This window comes from Mustela erminea, chromosome 1, assembly GCF_009829155.1.
Source record: "Mustela erminea isolate mMusErm1 chromosome 1, mMusErm1.Pri, whole genome shotgun sequence".
Classification (NCBI taxonomy): Eukaryota; Metazoa; Chordata; class Mammalia; order Carnivora; family Mustelidae; genus Mustela; species Mustela erminea.
In genome coordinates this window covers 111,954,867-111,974,876 of record NC_045614.1, presented here as the reverse complement: position 1 = coordinate 111,974,876, position 20,010 = coordinate 111,954,867, and positions in this window count along the sequence as shown.

The following is a 20,010-nucleotide window of genomic DNA, read 5'->3' as shown; positions in this document are numbered from 1 at the left end:
CCTCCATGTTCAAGTGCAGACAACCCTTACGGCTGCACGAGGAGGGAGGGATTTGCCAACCAGGCTTTGTGCATACAGCAATTCTGTCGGAAAGGGGATGTTTACGGTGGGAGGAACAAGGGATTTGGCTGATCTTGAGGCCAGTCACCTCCTCCTCATCTTTTTACACCAGGAATTCCCATTTTTGGTGTCAACATAAATGGGTTGGTGCCCCACCCAGGGTAATACTAGCCAAACCCCCAGGCAGATGCCATGCCAACTTTATGAACTTTTCCCTATTGCATATGAGGGCTTGAGGTCAAGTGTCCCAATAAACCGACTAGCTACGTGATGGGTGTCCCAGAAAGCTGCTACGGTTTAGATCTTTCTCCAGATCTCCCTTCTCCACTTAAGACACTGTATCTCACTATTATTGGGCTTTAGGATAAATCAAAAGCAGTTCTTTATTCAGGAAAAGAGCCAAGACACTTGCATTGAACTATGTGAGAAACTTCCTTATTAAGCAGTTTTTTTTAAAGTATTTAAAAAATATATTTTATTTATTTGAGACAGAGAGAGAATACGAGCCAGGGGAGAGGAAGAGGGAGAAGCAGCCTCCCCACTGAGTAGGGAGCCTGACACAGGGCTTGATCCTAGGACCCCAGGATTATGACCTGAGCCAAAGATTGAAGCTTAACTAACTGAGGCACCCAGGAGCCTCTGCTAAGCAGGTTTTGATCCCTCAGAAATGCCACCAAAAGGAGTTATGGTACTCATTTCATGGGATATGGTAAAGCCATTAAAAAATTGTAAAAGAATAATTAAAAACATGTAAAACTGTAAAAAACAGATCACCAAAGATTACGTATTTATTAATTATTAGAAATTATAATATATGTATATAAATATTATATTTATGTATTACACATATAATAATATATATCTATAACATGTGTATAAAAATATAAATATGATATCAGATTATTTCTGGATAGCTCGATTATAATTTTTTTCTTCTTTATCCTTTTCTTTATAGTTTGTATTTTCTATAAGTGGCCTTAGAAAAATCCTAATGTGATTTTTAAGAAGTCTCTGCTACCAAAGTAAAAAAACTGTGGGCTCTTCTGTTAGCTACACCCATATAAAGACAGAACAGTGGCCCAGTGGCAGAAGTGGCCTTACTTTCCCTTGGAAATTCCCAGAGACTGTAGAGCAAAGGCAAGGCTCCTTGGAGGCAGAGGGACAGACCAGACAACTTTCCTAGCTCCTAAATTCAGATCACTACTGAATAGCAACTTGCCCAGGGACCTCCCAGAGGGAGCTACTCAGAGCCTTCTCTATGATCTGATCTCATCATCCATCAAAATTTACTTCCTTACATTTGAACCAAATCTCTCCACACTAGCCTGCAAAACATTCCCAGTGGGTTCCAGGATGAACAAGGGCCCCATGGCCAGGCATTCACCTATCAGGAGCCCAGGCACAGACACTGCATCCCAGGACCCTGGGGGGCACAGCTCTGCTGAAGTGTGACAAGGTGGATGGCCACGGTGTGGCCTTTGTGGCCTTACGTGTCTTCTGACTACATATGGTGACTTTGGGCAGACAGAACCTCACCTTGGGCTGGGCCTTAGTGCCTATTCTCTGTGCTTTGACTTCAGCTCCTTTTCCTGTGAAATGAGGAATACACTGGATGAACTCTAAGGCTCCTTGTGTCTCTAGGATTTGATAAGAGCCGCTTGCAGGTAAACAATTGCTTCTCAAGTGTTTGGATGTGGCCAAACCTCATTCACCCTGTGAAATCTTTGCTGTAGTGCTAACTTCAAATCCAGGATGCAAGCACATGCCAGAGGCTCAAGGATTGTATCTAATCTGTAGAGATGGTTTGTTTGGCTGACAGTGTTAGAAGGGCAAAGAATTTAAAAAGAAAAAAAAAAAAGCACCTGATATTTAAAAATAGGCACACTGGGAATAAAAACCTATATTTCTGGAGTATCTTAGAAAAGCATAAAATCTGGCAGCACTGGCCCCTCCAAGCAATAACCTCCTGGATCTGAGTGGTGGCTGTCCCTTCTGAAGGACGTGGTCTCCAGGTGCTCATAGTACCTGTCATTCCCTACTGTCCCTTGGACTCTGATACTGAATGGCCGTTGCCTCATAATTTTTCTTACATCAGGTCTTCCTCATTTACTCTTGCTGTTTGACCCTTATAAGCAGCTGAGTTTCCAGTTTCTAATACAATAAAAGCCACTTGAGGACAAAGATCACCTTTATATCCTAGACAAATCTTAGCTCAGTAAGAACACAGGGAGTCTTTGATAAATGTCCGTTACTGTGTTGTTTCTAGCTACCTAAAATAAAAGGCTTGGCAGCCAGAGTTCAATCAAGCCCTGGATTTGGAGTTTTATTGTGTTCCTCCATGAACCTCTCTCTTCTTTCATGAAGGCAAAAGGATTTTTCCCTTAGAGTAAGCCCCTGACTACCACTGGCCCATCTTTCATGCTGCCTTATTCTCAGGCTAATATTTCCCCAGCCTATGTCAAAGGAGGTTGAGCTTAGCCCAACTTCTTAGTAGAGAACTTGGCAGTTATCTCCATGGAGACATAAATGGGATTCTGAGCTCCCCCAACAAGTTGCTATTGACATTGTGAAAACACAAGCGCATATTTTCCCTGACAAGCCCACAGTTACCATTATACTCAGTGGTGAAAGGTTGAAAGCTTTTCCTCTGAAATCAGGAACAACTCAAAGGTGCCAGTCTTGCCACCCGTATTCAACATTGCACAGGAAGTACTAGCTAGCTAGAACAATCAGGCAAGAAAAAGAAATAAAAGATACCAGAATTGGAAAGAAAGAAGTAAAATTATCTCTATTTTCAGATGACATGATTTTATACATAGAAAACCCTAAAGACATGGGGCGCCTGGGTGGCTCAGTGGTTTAATCCTCTGCCTTCGACCCAGGTCATTATCTCAGGGTCCTGGAATCGAGCCCCGCATCAGGTTCTCTGCTTAGTGGGGAGCCTGCTTCTCTTTCTCTCTCTGTCTGTCTCTCTGCCTACTTGTGATCTCTGTCTGTCAAATAAATAAATAAAATCTTAAAAAAAAAAAGAAAAAGAAAAGAAAACCCTAAAAACTCAACCAAAAAAACCCCAAAACCAACCAAACAAAAAAACCAGCCTGTTCAATCTAATCAACAGATTCAATAAAGGTGCAGGATACAAAATTACAGTGTCAGGATACAAAAAATCAGTAAGGTTCCTATATCCTAACAATGAATTTTCTGAAAAAGAAATAAAGAATCGATCCCATTTACAATAGCATCAAAAAGAAAAAAAAATACTTGAGAATAAATTTAACCAAGGGAGTGAAAGATCTCTACTCTGAAAACTTTAATACAGTGATGGAAGAAATCAAAGACACGAAGAAATGGCAAAGTATCCTGTGTCCATGTATTGGAAGAATTAATATTGTTAAAATATTAATACTACTGAAAGCCACATATAGATTCAATGCAATCCCTATGAAGATTCCAACAGCATTTTACAGAAGGAGGAAAAAAACACTCTATAATCTTTTAAAAAATAAATAAATGAGTTGTACCACATCAACTAAAAAACTCTGAATAGCAAAAGAAACCATCAACAAAATGAAAACATTATCTATGAAATGGGAAAAAATATTTGCAAACTATACATCTGATAAGAGGTTAATATCCAAAATATATGAAGATTTCATAAAACTCGATAGCAAAATAACAACAACAGACAAAAAGCAAAAACTACCAAACCCAGTAACTCAATTTAAAAATGGGTAAAGGAACCAGAAGAGACTTTTTCTGAAGAAGATATACAAAAGCCAACAGGTACATGAAAATATGCTCAACGTCACTAGTTATTAGGGAAAGGTAAATTAAAATCAAAATGAGATGCCACCCCAAGCCTGTCACAATGACCATCAACAAAAAGATTATGTCATCAAAAAGATGACATAACACATGTTGGCATGGATTGTCAATTGGTACAGCCATGAGGGAAAACAATATGGAGAACTGCACAAAATTAAAAATAGATTCACTATGATCCAGCAATCCTCTTTCAGGAAAATGTCCAAAGGAAATGAAACACTAACTCAAAAAGATATCTGCCCCTAACATGTTCATAGCAGCACTGTTTACAACAGCCAAGACATGGACAGACAGCTCAGTGTCCATCAGTGGATGCATGGATGAAGAAGTTATGAGATATATATAAAATAGAATATTATTCAACCATATAAAATGAGGAAATCTATCACTTGTGAACACATGAATGGATCTTGAGGGCATTATGCGAAATGAAGCAAGTCAAATAAGAAGACAAACAATGTATAATCTCATTTATATGTGGAATCAAAAACAAACAAACTCATAGAAAAAGAGATCAGACGTAGGTCTGGTCCTGTGGGGTTGAGGGGAGGGGGAGGGGGAATAGGAGAAAAATGATCAACAGTTATCAACTTGCAGTTACAAGATAAGTAAGTACTAGGGATGTGATGTACAAGATGCTGACTATAGCTAATGCTGTATGATATAGAGGAAAGTTGTTAAGAGGGTAAATCCTAAGAGTTCTCATTATGAAGAGAAAATTTTTTTTCTCATCTTTCTTTTCTTTTCTTTTCTTTTCTTTTTTAATCTTATTTATTTATTTGAGAGAGAGAGAGTGAGAGAGAGCATGAGAGGGGAGAAGGTCAGAGGGAGAAGAAGACTCTCCATGGAGCTGAAAGCCCAATGCGGGACTCAATCCTCAAACTCTGGGATCATGACCTGAGCTGAAGACAGTCACTTAACCAACTGAGCCACCCAGGCGCCCTTCTTTCTTTTCTTTCTAATGTATCTATTTGCAATGATGGATGTTAGCTGAACCTAGTGCAATAATCATTTCACAAAATATGTAAATAAAACCATCATGCTGTTCACCTTAAACTTACACAGTAATGTATGTCAAGTATTTCTCAATAAAACTGGGGGGAAAGGAACATTATTTGTGGTTGTTTTTTTTTTTTTTTTTTAATTTTACTTATCTATTTGACGGGGAGAGCAACAGCAGAAGAGGGAGAGGGAGAAGCAGTAGGTGGGGGAGAAGTAGACTTCTTGCTGCGCAGTCTCGATCTGATGACCTTGGGATCATGACCTGAGCCGAAGGCAGATGTTTAACCCACTGAGCCACCCAGAAAAAAAAAAAGAATTTAGAAAAGTGTGCCAACCATCCAAGCATAGAGTCCTCATCCTGTGTATTTACACTATGGATTTAGGAAAGCTACCAGTAAATACAGAGATGGCAACTTCTAGAAATATGAGCGGGGTAAGGTGAGAAATATCGACTCATCTACTTTTTATCTCTACTTTTGTTGCTGCCTATTCATCCTCCAGCCTCTGCTCCTTTACGCTTCTATTCCTCTGATGATTCTGTCTTTAGTCAAAGGGAAAACATGCTGGAGAGTAAGAGCGATGGTTCAGAGAGTAAGTCAAGAACAGTTCATTAACTTAAAATAAATAACTTGAGGGAAATAACATTACCCACAATAGCACACATTTCAGACTTGGAAATAACTTATCATCCAAACCAGGACACTCTGGAGAGTGAGAGAGGGTGCTAACCGGTTAGGATCCTGGGACTAGAGGCATAAACCAAAACTATCCCAGGAAAATTGGGATGTATGGTTGTCTTACTTAGAAATCAGATGTCTTAATTAAAACAGCCTAGGGCAATAGTTTTCATTTATGTCAAGCTTGGATGGTTCATAGTAAAAATATTTTGAGCTGCTTATAGCAAAACCTGCTGTAGAGGGAAGAAAGGAGTCACAGGTTATTAGGAGAAATTTTTATTTTATTTATTTATTTATTTATTTAACAGAGAGTGAGATCACAAGTAGGCAGAGAGGCAGGCAGAGAGAGAGAGGAAGAAGCAGGATCCGAGAGCCTGATGTGGGGCTCGATCCCAGGACCCTGAGATCATGACCTGAGCCACCCAGGCACCTCTATTAAAAGAAATTTCTAAGTGACTATAAGCAGTTCCCAACTTCTACTGTTTAGCATTTATATGTTCATTTGAGGCTGTTTAAAAATAGTCTACACCTTAGCTCATACTCTTACTCCTTCATTTTGAGCTTTTGTCCCTAAGTGATGTCAAACAGGTCTAAGGAGTCAAAATACCTACAATGCTGGTACTTGGCAGGATCCTAGGAAGGCTGAAGCAGCAGGTTGGGGAGGAGGAGGCAGCTCTTGTGGAAACTGATAGTAGTAATCATTATCATAGGAGCACATGTTATGTACTAGACTCCCTTCTAGGCAGAAGAAAGTGACCCTCAAGATAGACACACCAACCCTAAGGCCAGCCCTGTAAGGGAAGTTAATTGCTATGCTAACTGCTGTAACAAATAAACCCAAAGTCTCAGTGACATTACACAATTAAGGTTTGATTCTGGTTCATGACAGTCTGCTGTGAGGCAAAAAGTTTTCCACAGCAGCTGTCCTCCAAATGGTGACTCAGATTCCCCGCTCCTTCCATCCTGTGGCTCTGCTATCTCAGAATCTTTCACTTCTAGCCAGTGACTAGGAAGACACTAGGAAGAAGGTGGACATCACACTGGGGGCTTTATGGCCAGGCCTGAACTTGGTATCCACCCAATTATATCAGCCAGATTAGTCACATGGCCCCAACCTGGCTGCAAGGGAGACTGGGAAGTGTAGTCTTCCTTGATGCCAGGAAAAGACGAGTGAGAATCTTTAAGAAGAGAATCTTGGGGCGCCTGGGTGGCTCAGTGGGTTAAAGCCTCTGCCGATGGGGTGCCTGGGTGGCTCAGTGGGTTAAAGCTTCTGCCTTTGGCTCAGGTCGTGATCTCAGGGTCCTGGGAGCCTCTGGCTCTGCTCAGCAGGAAGCCTGCTTCCCTTCCTCTCTCTCTGCCTGCCTCTCTGCCTACTTGTGATCTCTGTCTGTCAAATGAATAAATAAAATCTTTTAAAAAAAGAAGAAGAGAATCTTGTTAGGAACAGAATGCGCTAGTGAATTTCAAAATGCTTCCTTTCCCTTCCTCCTGCCAGAAGCATGTGAGAATGTCCCTCCCTGCTCCAGTATTCACTTTGAGGACCTGGTCAATCTCTGGAGGTAAAACCCACAAAAAGGTGGGCACTGCCACCTGCCCCCCACCCTCATGACCGGGTTCCCCTGGAGCTTTTGACTCTCAGAATGGTCCTCATTGAGCCTCCAGCAATTTGTCAATATCAGTTCTGCTTTTCCTAACCCCACACCGGTTCCAATGGAGAGTCCTATTCATGGGCTCCTGCTCTGGTAAGTTGTGATTCTCTGCATCTGTCTTGCCTCCAGTCTGGGGGTAGAGGGGGGCAGCAGTTTGCCCTGTGACCTCACTTCTCTTTTTGATATATGAAGTGTTGATGATTTTTTCAATTTATTCAGCTTTTAACTTTTTAGGACAAAGGAGTGACCTCTAAGCTTCTTACATGCTGAATCAGAAACCATAGCTCTCTATTCACTTTCTTAGAAATGCTTTTTGATGCACAAAAGGTTTTAATTTTGATGAGGTTCAATTTGTCTATTTTTCTTTTGTTCCTCATGCTTTTTGTGTCGTATCTAGGAATCTATTACCAAATCCAAGGGCATGAAGATTTTCCTCTCTATTCTTCTAAGAGTTTTAGAGTTTTAGCTCTTTTATTTAGTTCATTCATCCATTTTTGGTTGATTTTTTTTTTTTTTTTTAAGAAAGTGTGAGTGGGGGTTGCAGGGAAGGGCACAAGAAGAGAGAGAGAGGAGAACTTAAGTAGGCTCCATGCTGAGCATGGAGCCTGACACAGGGCTCCATCTGACTGCCCTGAGATCATGACCTGAGCCAAAATCAAGAGTCTGACACTTAACCAGCTGATCTACCCAGAAGCCCTTTTTTTGGGTTAATTTTTGTAGATAGTGTGAGGTAGGGGTTCCAATTCATTCTTTTTGCATGTGGACAGTTGCACGTGCAGCCGTCCTAGCCCTGAACACATGACTTTTAATATCATTTTGCTTTTTCTAAATAGGAGAAATATATTACCCATCAAGAATTAAATAATTTTTTAAATGGGAAGGATATAATCCTTGCAGAAAGAGAAGCAAATTGATAATGTGGTTAAGATCGTGAACTCAGAAGCAGGGGTGCTTGGGTTTGAATCCTGGCTTCTCCACAAGCAAGCTGACTGATCCTGGGCAAGTTCTTTGATCTTTCTGTGCCTCGGTTTCCTCATATATAAAATTAGGATAATGATAGCACCTACTTCACAGAGTTATTATGAGAATTAGGTAAATGAATATATACAAAGTACTATGCCTGATTATTAATAAGCCCTATATAAATACTTTTAAAATAATTGAATAAATAAGTTTTGAGACTCCAGATATTCCAACCACTTTCCATTCTTCAGGCACTAAGCTTTCCAGACCAGCAGGGCCCAGGTGTGGTGAACCAGAAGAAAGAACACTGAAAGTGCTCAGTAACAGACTGTAAGAGGAAAAAGCTCAGCCCTCTATGTGGGGTGCCCTGGCCATGGCTCTGGGCAAAAAGGCTTCTATCCTGGTCCCGTGTTAGTAGGCCCCATATATCACAAGCTTAAGAGAACACACAGCTCCATCTGTTACCAGCACAGCATAACCCACAACCCTAACGTCCAATCCAAGGACTAATATAGGGAACCATGTCTTTACCTCTCTTCCCTATGTTCTTTAGACAAAAGACTACTGTGTTCAACCATTGGGAAAGGATGTAGGTGGCTTGTGTCCCTGCAATCACTATGATGGACACTGCTTTGAAATGTGGGAAACATCTGCAGGGTGGAAGTGTTTTGCAAGTAGTGTTCTTTGTATAAAAATTTAAGATTATTTAATTAAAATATTTAATAAGTTATAGTTCAACTTTATTTAAACATTTGATTAAATATTGAAAATATATTTTACTGAATATCCTGTTAAGTATTTAAAACACTGATATTCTGCTCATTATAATTTGTATTTTGTCTTTTAATTTAAATAATTTTGAATATTTTAAAAAACATAACATTAAAAATAGACAGGAATCTTATCTTTTTATCTTTTACATTTACTTTAATTATAATTTTACTAAATATACTCCATTTTGAATAATATTAATATGATGACATTTTAAGTTTTAATCCTTTTAATTAGTGCAGTCAAATAGAATTTGTTGCAATGGTGCCATATTCTACATCCGTGCTGTTCAGTATGGTAACCACTAGCCACATGGGACCAGTGAGCTCCTATAATGTGACTGGTGCAACTGAGGAACTTAATTTTTATTTTATATAATTTTAATTAATTTAAATTTCAATAGCCTCATTTAGCTGGTGGCTCTCATCGTACAATGAAGCTTTAGATCCTACTCTCCCTAGAATATAAATTACATAAAAGTCTTGATATGACTACATAATTAGTGAGTTTGCCAGAACAAAGGCAAAAAATAAATTTTGTTTAAAAAAATAATAATTTACAAATTATGAGTGTCTCATCTGTACCTCATCCGAACACTCATTAGCAGAACTCCCAGCATATGCGATAATAATTATGTCCAGTCATCTTTGATGTTTTGTCAACACGGAAACCTTCAGCTTCACACCTATTTTTTTCTGCCCAATCGTCATGAAGATGTATTTGTCAAGAAAGGAGGATAGAAAGTATGTTGTTGGACTGTTTAAGATTTATAACTTTTAAGTGTAGGCATATGGTATGGAGGCCTCCATTTGAACACTGGGCCTTGAGCTCTCACAGATGTCAGGGCTGAACCTGCCCGACCTGAGTGTCCAAAGAGAGGTAGGGTCACGCATTCATTGGTCACGGCTCTCAAGCCCCAGGAATACTATTCCACTGGCCTCTCCTGGTAACAGCCACCTCCCAGGGCCCGCCCCCTCCAGCTCCCTTGAGGCTGGGGCCCTTCCCATCTGCCCACTATTCACTGTCAGTGAAAGAGAAACACCTTTGACCTTGTCCGGGAGGGTCCTGACCCACAAAATTGCGACCAGCCACACCTTTCTCTAGCAATCTGTTCATTCTCTCTGCTCCTCACCTGGGTCATGCGTGCACCCATGCATTCTAAAGGCTGAGAAATTCTCATGGGCTCTCAGCGTTGAGCTGTTTTTATGATCATCTCAGATGGGTGTGTACAGATAAGAGAATCAATTCCTTATGCCTGTAATACGTATTCAACTATCAAGGTCAAATAGGCTTTCTAGGTTAAATACAAACAAGACTGCAAAATCCATAAAAATAAACCCAACGACCTTAACTTCATGTGATAATGTGTTACTGAAACTAAGTTGCCATGCTGAGTTTAACAGTAAAAAGTTGTATCTTGGTGTCCGTTTTTCACTTAACTGCGTTTCCGTATTTTAAATTTAATAATACCAAGAATGCCCTGTGCAGAGTCATGTTAAAAACAAACTGGATTTCTTAGCTCAGAAGAACTGGGACACGTATTTAGCCAAAGCCTTGCCCTGGAGCACGAGTCTTAATGAGGTGCTTCTTGCTGACTCCATTGGCTCCCTCGTTGTATCTGTAGGTAAGGGCTGTATTTACAGCATTATTGATATCTGAAATGGGCAGCTAATTCCACGGGGTTTCTAGATTTGGAAATGGAAAGTTTTTTCACTGACTACTTTCAAATATCCTTGCTCCTAAATTGAGATTCTTGCAGTAAATCCCCTCTGCCCATGGGTGTGTCCCTGATTGCCCGTGGCCCGCTTCTCGTTTGCTCAGGTTCCCTGCACTTTCCTGCACTCCCCGTCACTACGGTTTCCAAGTGAGATGTGAAGACAGCAGGACACGTGTAAATGTGGGCCTCAGGGCACATGGTTTTGTTCCCGCTGTGGTCCTCAATGTGTTCACAGATGCATACTCTAGTTTATCATAAAAACCAGCACACAAAATGTACAAATCCTCGGTGGTGTTCTAGGAAACCCCAAAATGTTCTCAGCTGAGCGGTTCCCAAAGTATAGTCCGCCGATCCCTTGGGTTCCCCGAGACCTGTTACTGGAGTCCACATGTTAAAGCCATGTTTATAATAATTTCTATTATGGGCATTATTAATATATAGAAACCACATACACAAAGGCTCTGGCCAGGCAAGCATTAAAGTCAACACTCATGGTCAAAGTCAGACACTTAAAATTAGCTTAGTCCTGCATGTGGTCATTCTCCCTTGATCGTAATGCCCAGTTCCACGTGTCCCCTCCCTGAAATCTAGTGCGTGCTCTCTCTCTCTTTCTCCATGCCTGCTGTGAATTCAGAATTAATTTTTCTCTTCCATGGTTGAGTTACACAACATGGTTGAGTATGAATTTGAACTTACTTTATAGTCACAAGTTACACCTTTTGGGGTAGAGTGTTATGTCCAGTGGAAATGGGAATGACGGTGACAAGCTATCTGGAGAAGTAACTCCAGCTATGTTGGGAATAATTTAACTCTTTGGTTACCTGAGATTTCGCAGATATCACTGTAGTTTTCACAATTCCTGTGTTTACCAGAGGACCATCGCACTGATAGAGACACTTAGGTCTAGGAATTCAGCTTAAGTTCGGAATCAAATCAGTTTCTGATCGCATTCTCTTGCAGCTGTCTACAAGAAAATGGATCCCAGGGAAAGATACTTCGTGAATGGTGTCTGCTGCTTTATTCACCTAGAGCAGCCAGGCGAGTCAATTCCTCTCCCGAGGTTACACTGAGCCATTAGAAACAACCTACCTGTCCTTGCCTAAAACTTCTCCCTAGCCTCTGACGTGCCATCTGTCATTGCCTCAGAGCCTCAACCTGGATGGGCACCTCCCTTCGATCCTGAGACCAAAATATGAGAGCGTAATTAACTGCTTCACTGCTCCCAACCACACACCTGCCAGTCTTCGTCTGCAAAACATGGGTATTCTGACTTTCCTCCAGCCGGTGGCATTTTGATCCAGTCCGCGCCTCCACTGAGCCATCTTGGAACTACACGCTCTGTCCCAGTGTCTGCATGCAGCAGGTTTTCACATGACGGCAAAGATTCCCACTGGTATGGGGACTGGTGGAGGGACGAGGGGAGCCATGTCCCGGGCAACCCCGGCATTGGGGTCCCGGTGCTGCTGGGAGTCAGAAGTGCAACCACCCTAGTACAGAAGCAGAGAAAAAGCCCAGGGTGGCTTGGGTTACAGCCTTAGCTGGAGAGAGCTGCCCTGGCATTTGTTCTTCCAAAAATAGAGAGTTTGACTGAGTTAGGCGACTAACCTCCAAATGAAGTGCCTCTGAGGAGAAATGATTCACGCCAACCCTCTCCACAGCCTTTAGCCTTCCTTCTGTTCAGTCCACCGTGGGCCCATCGTGTAGGGTGAGGTCATCAGGATGGTGCCCCTGATTCACTTGGCAAGAAGCATGGCAATGATGCCGACAGGAGCCTGCACAAGTCCTTCTTGCCAAAGGGAACCAGTCAGCCCTCCGGGCATGAAGGCCTTGGCAAAGGAATCCCCTCCCCGGGTCCAGTGTAATTATTCTCAGGGAACATTTTTTATAAACCTTTGTGGCTAAAGTCATGGTGGGGCTAACTTTCCAAATAATGACTCCAGCTTTGAGCAGTTCGTGGCTCAGAGGACTGATTTTCAGGATCTCTGTGACTGAGTGCTCTATTGAGAGAAAACACAGACATTAGCTCTCAGTTTCAATGATGCTTTTTGTAAGTGACTTGTCAACAGCATCCCCAATGCCATTTTAACTTTTCAAGGTGCCACACAGAACGATTACTAATTAAGTATCTATAAACATAAGCTACTATTTCCCAAACTGTGCCCTGTAGAAACAGCTTCTGGGAAATGTTCATTGATACACAGCAAAAATAAGTAAATAAATCAAAACATTTAAATCCATGGTCAGAAAACTCGAGGAAGAATTTGTGTTCCACAACGGCCTTCTCTTGGACACACAGTCTCTGAGCAGAATATGTAAAGTCCCAAGAAGCGCCGTCTTAAAGAAATTTATTTTTGTTAGCTAGGCTTTTTCCAGATTTACTGAACACATAATCATTTTTGATTTTTGTCTCCTGCTTCCCCAGATCCGAATTTTAGGATATATTGTTTTTTGTAAACTTTAGGGCCAGTGTATATTTTGGAAAAATATGCAAAATGCAAAAATGCATTTGTGAGTGAGTATAGTGTATAGGCCTTGATTCCAATCAGCTCCTCAGGAAGCAAATTCTGTCACAAAAACTTAGGTGTAGGAAGTGTACAGGGTAGGGTCCTCGGGAGCAACACCCGTGGGGAGTTAAGACATAGTCATGGGCAGAGGGAGGGTTTGAACTGTTTCTGAGCCACCACAGAGGCCTCAGGCTATCATGGAGGGAATCGCAGAAGCTGGGACAGCCCTACCAAGTGGCCTCACCCTGAGGTGACCACGCTGCCTCCGTGGCAGGAGTGTGACCCTGGGTGGGGCAGTTCTCTTCAGCTGAGGGCAGTTCTTGGGGAAGGATGCCCCTGGAGTCTCCAATTCTCAGGCCATCACCAGTAGGGAGGTGGAGTGCTTCAGTCCTAAAGAGACATCTAGGGGGAGTGCCACAAGTTCTACGACAGCCCATTCTGCACCATTTGCTTTGATCCTTAAGTTCTGGAAATAGCTCCTTCGAAATTCTGGTTGGTCCCTTTATTTGGGGAGACATAGAGGAGAAAAGAGATAGGAGCCCAATTGCAACTAATACTCATTGTCTCCTTTGACCACCATCCCAGAGTCCCTCCCATCCATACCCAATAACTCTGTTGGTCTAGGTGGTTCGCATGATTTGGTGACTAAACCCCAGGAGGGGCTCACAGTCATGACTGGTGCACACCCCTATTTATGACCAAAATTGGATGCTGAATATTTTCTTCCTGTCCCTGATGAGTAACAGTAAGCCTTGTAAACTTCCTCATAATTACCTGCCAGGATGGTGACTCCTTTCCTTCTCTCCTGCTCTCTCACACAAGGAATCAACACTGGCCCCCTGAGAGCCATAGCTAAAAGTGTAATGGAACCTTGCTGGGTTCCCTGGTGGAAGCATTTTCTCTCTAAACCTGTAATGCTTGGAGTTATGAGGATGGGAAACACAAATTCCATAGGTGGTTCGCTAGGCATGATAGTGAGCAGAGCAATTCCTAATTCTGTCTTTTAGTTTCTGGAACGGTGTGTCCTACCTACCAAGGAGATAGCACCATATTGTGGAAGATATTTCACGCCTTTTGAATTTTGGGTCTCAGGACCCCTTACACTCTTAGAAATTATTGAGGACCCCCAGAGGACTTTTGCTTATTTGGGTGATCACTATCAATACTGTATTAGAAACTAAAACTGAGAACATTTTGAAATACTTCTCATTTGAAGATAATGGTGAGGAACACATTACACATTGAGAAAATAACACCTTAGTATAAATACTCTGAAATTGCTTTTGACCTAATGGAAACCTGAGGCCCATCATAAAGTGTCAGAATGTTCCAGAATATGAAGGAAGATGATAAAGAACAAAATCTGGCAAATGAATTTTACTTTCCTTGGTTTTTAATACTTGAATCTCAAAAGAAGCTGAGGAATATGTTAAAATTTAAGTAAAGTTTGGTCCACTTTAATGGGTTTGCCTTCTTGATTTACTGATTTTGCCTACTTGATTTACTTGATTGGTACCTTTGCTGACAATATGAAGGATTATTCTTTACTTTCTGTGTAATCTGCCTACATGGCAAAGTTCTTATGTTAATTTTTTATATTTCTGATTTTTTTAGGAAAAGAATCTTGGTTATGAAAGAACTTATATATTCTTTATAGTCATGCTAATGCTTTTTTTTTTTTTAAAAAATTATAGCTATTTGGGGGCACCTGGGTGTCTCAGTAGGTTAGAGCCTCTGCCTTCGGCTCAGTTCATGGTCCCGGGGTCCTGGGATCGAGCCCCACATCGGGCTCTCTGCTCAGCAGGGAGCCTGCTTTCCCCTCTCTCTCTCTCTGACTGCCTCTCTGCCTACTTGTGATCTCTGTCTGTCAAATAAATAAATAAAATATTTAAAAAATTATAGCTATTTTGATTAAATAGATAACTAAATATTGTCAAGTACCCATGATCCCATCTTAATCAAATGTCCTCTAACAGTTTTTTTTTTTATTTTTCCCTTTCTAATCACACTCAAATACAGAAATATTTTTTAAAAAAGAATATTTCAGGATATCTTTTACACCAAAATGTATTTTGAGATTTCTCAGAGGATCTTTAGAAAAACAAAAAGATTTGTTCCTTCACCTTATAAAAAGAAAGATGCTAGAAATAATTAGGGTTTTTTTATATGTTACTATTGTAGTTTCATGGGAAAAGTTATCAAATAAAGAGATAGTTGGATTTCAATTCATATGGGTTAAACATTATTAATACAAAGATCTCAGAAATTATATGTCATGGAAGTCTCTAGATTGTCTCCTTACTTTTCGTAATAGGTCTAGCTTCAGAGGAAACATTGGTTAGATTCTCTCTGGTTTTCTTACATTTGTCAGAATCCTAGTGTTTCCTCAACCGATGTTAGACAACAACAATATGATGTTAGCTTTCATTTCCATTACTACTAAAAATTACATTAAATTAAAATTACATAATTACTTAACTCTGAAAGAAAAAGAAAAGAAAATGTTAACTCTGTCACAGTCTTCTTTAATTTGAATTGAGTATCTTTTATTGCACTAGTTTTCAATTTGGGAATGCACATGAGACTTACCTATATAGTTTTATAAAGATACAGTTGTCTAGGACCTGTGCCAGACTTACTGAATCTCTTTATATTCTTGATATATTCCTGTATATGTTTGGTATAGTCTTGGTATATTATGTCTCAAGAGTATTATGTTATTATGTCTCCAGTTTCTTCCCTATAAAATTATGTTTACCCATTTATATAAATCAGATATTCTCTGACTTCTCTGAAACTGGGTTTTATCGTTATTCTTAGAGACAAGTTGTCTAGAATTTGCTTTGGAATGGCTTTATCATTTTGTTTTGCATGCTAAAGAAGCAGGCAAATTTCCTTGTCAGTTATATTATTATTATTATTATAAACTCTCATTAGCCCTTTACATTTGAAAGTTATCTGTAACGAATTAACCATAGCCATTTTCTCTGTGATCTAAGATACTTTTTATTTTTGCTGACACTTGCCTAAAGTCTGTTATCAGCTACAGACCTGAGTGTGTGTCTTCAACAAAGAAAGATGATCGCAGAGCTCCATGGAAAAGGACTATACCAGGTATTATAAAGTATTAACCCTTCAAAGAATAGACTCTTGGGTAGGCCTCTGATGCATCACTTGGACAATTTTCAGGCCATACCAGCGGGTTGGAGCAGAATTTCCAGAATCCTTTCCTTTAAGAAGTATGCAGGCTCTAGACCCGAAACCTAACTCAAGACCCAGTAAAATAGGAATTAATTACATAGGGCTGAATGAACCTATGAGAAGAATGCGATGTGGTTATTTGTTTAGAGTATTGTTGATCTTTTAATGTTCTATTTTTCAGATAGAAAAGCAACTATTTGTTTCCTTCCTAAATTTCCCATAACTCATGAACAAGGTCATGCCTTTAAGTACTGAAATAAAACATTTCAAAATTATATCTGATTCTGATTAATTCCCCGTGAAATCAGAAACTCTTACTAAGTCTCCATACTTTACATGGCAATATAGTTATTTGCACAGGTTTAGTAAAAATCTTTTTATGTCTTTAACCAAAATATAATTGGTTCCCAATTATGCAACTAAAGCCTTGCCTGGAATGTCATAGTTTAGAATAATGCTCATTTAATGGAACTTAGGAAGCCAATATTTATAAAAACTTCCCAGAAAGATCAGTTTACTTCCTAGTTCACAGGATCCCAACCTTACAGGAATGAAAGCTTGACTGAGGCCACAGGATCACCACAAGATGGTTGACTCATATGTGTTGGCATCTTCTACCTGACTGTTGGCCAGAGACCACACTACTCGGGCCTCTCTCTCTCCAGAAGCCGCCTGAGTCTCCTCATGATAGCTGATTTGCCTAGATCCAGTCATCAGAGAGAGAAAGAGACAGAGAGACAGAATTAGAGGGAACAAGGAGGAAGTTCCAAAGCCTTTAATACCCAGTCTCAAAGTCACACTGTTAACTCTGCCTAATTCTATTTGTTAGAAGCGAGTCACTAAGGCTAGCCCACATTCAAAGAGAGAAAAATGAAGCTCTGCTTCTTTTCTTTTTTCTTTTTTTTTTTTTCAGATTTATTTGTATATTTGAGAGAAAGAGAGCATGATTAGGGGAGAGACAGCAGGTGAGGGAGAGAGAGAATCCTCAAGCAGATTTCCCACAAAGCATGGAGCCTGATGGCAGGCTCTATCCCAGGACCCTGAGATCATGACCTGAGCCAAAGTCAAGAGTTGACTACTTAACTGACTGAGCCACCCAGGTGCCCTGAAACTCTACCTCTTAAAGGAAAGAGTATCAAAGAACTTGTGGACACATGATTAAATCCACCCCAAAGGCAAACCAAGGTTTGGTGACTTACAAAGACCTGGCCTGTCCATCATTCATGGCCTACCCTCACCTCTCCCTTGAGTAAATGTACAATTTAATGGTAAAATAATCTTGGAACGAATACCAATAAAACAAAGCAGGCCATATTTGAGTGCTATGATAGAAGTCAATAAAGCTCCAGGGAAGGAGTAATATTGGATTTCATGAAGGAAAGAACATTGGACATGCGTCATGAAGAATGAGAGGACTTCTGTAGTCTCAGATTAGAAGCCAGAAGGAGGAACTGGTCAGGAAAGGCAGGAGCTAGTACCTGTTGGGTCCTGGGGATCTGGGAACAATACAGTGTCACTAAAACCAATCAAAATAAAAGAATGAATGTTTAAAGAAGAGAATGGTGTGAGATTATGCATCCAGGTCGTTGGGACTAGACACCAGGAAGACTTGTACGTCAGGGTCAGGACGTTAGAAATCCAGGAAGTTTCTGATGAGAGATATCTTTCCAGCACCCTCCAGTGTACCCACATGCATTAACCACATCAGCCTGGTGAAGACCCAGCCTGGGAAGACTGGTTCGGAGTGGGAAAGGGTAGTCACGGGAGGGCCATATGGGAGGCTGGTGAGATGACCAAGTGCCTTACCCACCCCCAGTGCACATCAGAGTCACCGTCTTAAAACTCACTGGTGCCCAGCCCTCCCCTCCCGGGGTTCTGATTTAATTGTTCTGAAGTGGGTTTAGGCACCCCGGGTTTAGACATTCTAAGGTGCAGCTGGGTTGAGAAGAATACCGTGATAGAGCAAAGGAAGTCTTCTCAGCTCCAAAAGGAATTGTGGCTCTGTCTCCTCTTGCCTCATTTCCTGAATTCCTCTTCTACCTCCTCAGGTCCTTGTCCCTCCGTCCTTTGTGTTTTTATTATTTATTAAGTTCCCCCTGGAAGTACCTCTATTTTGCCAGACTATTCTATTCCCCAGTGTCTCAAATTCTCAAACAGCCTATCTTTTCCCATGACCCTGCAAACTTCTGTTTCCTCAGAGCAGCTGCTGTCAAGTAGACTTTAGGAGAAAAGCAATTCTATTGGATACATTCACACTAAGATGTGAACGATTGATGAGCCATGATTTTTAAACATTTTTCAAATCTTTTTTGTAATCTATTAAATGCTTTTTATATTTTAAAAGTTTATTCATTTGAGAGAGAGAGTGCACACATATGAGCAGGGGGGAGGGGCAGAGGGAGAGGGAGAAGCAGTGACACAGGGCTCTATCCCAGGACCCCAAGATCACAACTTGAGCTGAAACCTAGTGTCAGACACTTAACCAACTGAGCCACCACCCAGGCGCCCCTAAATGTTTTTTATCTAATCTTTTTTTAAAAAATAATTTTATTCTTACAGAAAAGTTACAAGAAAAAAAAAAAGACTCCTATATACTCTTTTTTTAAAATACATTTGTTTTATTCTCTATCTCTCTCTCTCCACACACACAAGCATACACATACAATCACAAACACACATATTTGTTTTTCTAAACCATTCAGGAGTTAAGTTGTAAGTTTATCCCCAAATCTTCAGTGGATGCTTCCTAGGAATAAGGACATTTGCCTACAGTCAAAACATGCCAAAATTAACTCATTTACATCGATACAATTGACCATCTAATGTACAGAGTCAACTCAACTTTTGCCAATTATCCCAATAATCACTTGTATAGAAAGACAACAACATCAAAAACAGCATCTTTCTTTTTGGCTTTTTCTTCCTGGTCCAGATATGACACTTGATTCTGCACTGCGTTTAACTGTTTGGCCTCCTTGAGCTTCATCAGTCGGTCATCTGCCCAGTCTTCACTTGGCACTGCACGGTCTTCACATTTTTAAAGAGCACAGGCCATGGTTTTGCAGAAAGTCCCTCCGTTGGGGCTTGTCTGATGCTTTCTCACAATTAGATTCAGGTTACAGATGTCTGGCAGGAACACCACTGTGGAGACGCTGTGTCCTTGGGGACATCCCATCAGGTGCTGTGCCATGTCCATGTATCCCATGAATGGTGCCATTAACGTCTCCACTGTTTCTCTGATGGTTTCCCTGTTTCTACCACTGTTTCTCAGAGGTGGTTTCTCTGTAAAGTTAAAAAACATTTTGCTAGAAACTACTAAACATTTTGTGGGAAGATACTATGAGGCCATATAAATATCCTGTTTCTCAATAAACTTGCTTCTATTTCTTTTAGCATCCACGGATGACCCTTGTCTGAATCTGATAACTCTGATGGTTGCCAAGAGAGGATTTTCTAATTTTGTCATTTCTTTATACCTATGAGTTGGCCTTCTGCTGTAAAGGAGAGCTCTTCTTTCTCCCCTGTTTATCTGTTTATTTATTTCTATAAACATGGACTCATAAATTCCTATTATATGCAATAGGTTGTAATATATTGATGTCATTATTTATTTTGATGCCCCAATTGGCTCAGATTTGACC